Source organism: Meriones unguiculatus, chromosome 2, assembly GCF_030254825.1.
Source record: "Meriones unguiculatus strain TT.TT164.6M chromosome 2, Bangor_MerUng_6.1, whole genome shotgun sequence".
NCBI classification, from domain to species: domain Eukaryota; kingdom Metazoa; phylum Chordata; class Mammalia; order Rodentia; family Muridae; genus Meriones; species Meriones unguiculatus.
Window position 1 is genome coordinate 77,003,801 of NC_083350.1, and position 1,657 is coordinate 77,005,457.

Sequence of the window (1,657 nt, forward strand, 5' to 3'; positions counted from 1 at the left end):
AAAAAAAAAAAAAAAAAAAAAGCTTAGGTCCAGGGGTGGTGGTACATGCCTTTAATCCCAGCACTCAGGATTTAATCCCAGCACTCAGGAGACAGAGGCATGCAGATCTCTGAGTTCTGATTAATATTGTTCAGTTGAGTCAGTGAGCTGAGAGGCAGTGCAGTGGAGTTGAGTGTGTGCCACTGGAGTTTATGGAATTCAGAAGCAGTTTGTACTGAGAGAGATTTACAGAGCGAGGTTGAAGAGAGAACAAACTAGACACAAATGAAGACAGAATGAGCCAGAGAACGAGACGAAACTAGAAGATTAGAACAGACTGCTAGAGTTAGTTTGAGGCCAAACAAAGCAATTCAGTCAGAACCCAGTTTGATTTTTTTTTCCTTTTTTTTTAAGAACCCAGTTTGAATCAGTCAGCTTGGAAAGGAATTTGAGTCAGAACAGCTGAGTTGAACCAGCTAGCCAGAGTTCAGAAAGAGCTAGAAAGGTGGGCTTATTAAGCAGTGAGTTTAAGAGGCTAAAAACATTCTAGGCCTAGATTAGATTGTGCAGAGACTAGAAGCTGCCAGGATGTGGCCTAGAATAGTGGACTGAAGACAGTAAACCTCCAAGACAATTAAATCTGACAATTAGAACTTGCTGCTCTTTCAGAGGACCTAGGTTTGATTTGCAGCATCCACATGGTAACTGTTAGGATCCAAGAATCACTGAAGGAGGACCCCAGACTCAAGTAGCATACAAAAGCAAGGACCGTTTCTTCAGGAAATTTCCAGTATGCCGGGGCCACCATTCCTTAGAATGGGATCATGAAGTGAGCAAGCAGGCTCAGTTCAAAGGCAGTAGGGGGATTTCCAGAAGGAGTGAGGTAAGCTTTCATTTGGTTGGTTAGTAATGGCTCAGGAGGTAGGGAGGATTTAGGATTGGCCAAACATTTAGGAACTTTCTACAGTTGCTACGGTCTTTTCCTCAAGTTTGCTGAACCATTATACTTAGCTCAAGCCCATGTGTTAACTCCTCTTAGGGGAGCGGGCTGCAGGAGGTGGGAGGGGCACATGAGGACAGTCACCTGAGTGAAGGCCAGAGGAGGAAGAACAATCTGTCTATGCCGACTCCACAGGCTCTTCAGCTGATGGGCCATGCCAGTGTCTGGCATAGAGGTACAGCCTTTGATCTCAGACTGCAAAGGCTGAGGTAGAAGGATAAAAAATTCCAGGCCAGCCTGGGTTACCTTGGTCAGACCCTGTCCCCTAGAACAGCAACAAAGCTGGCCATAGTGACATACATCTGTAATCCCAGCAATCAAAAGCCTGAGGCAGGAGGATGACTAGGAGTTCAAGGCAAGTCTAAGCTACAGAGTGAGACTCTATCTCAAAATACACCCCCCACCACATTCTGCCCACCACAAAAAAAACCCACCAACCCCCCCAAACAAACAAACAAACAAAAAACCCAAAACAAACAAACAAACAAACTAAAAACAAAAACAAAACGCAAATCCTCGCAACCGGGATGAGGGCTGCTTCCCAGCAAGTAGGAGAATTACGAGCTCAAGGTCATCCTCAACTACATACTGAGTTCAGAGTTAGCCTGGACTAGAAGAGACCAAACTAAGTAAATAAATAACATAATAAATAAACCAGAAAAGGTAGTGGTCTGATGG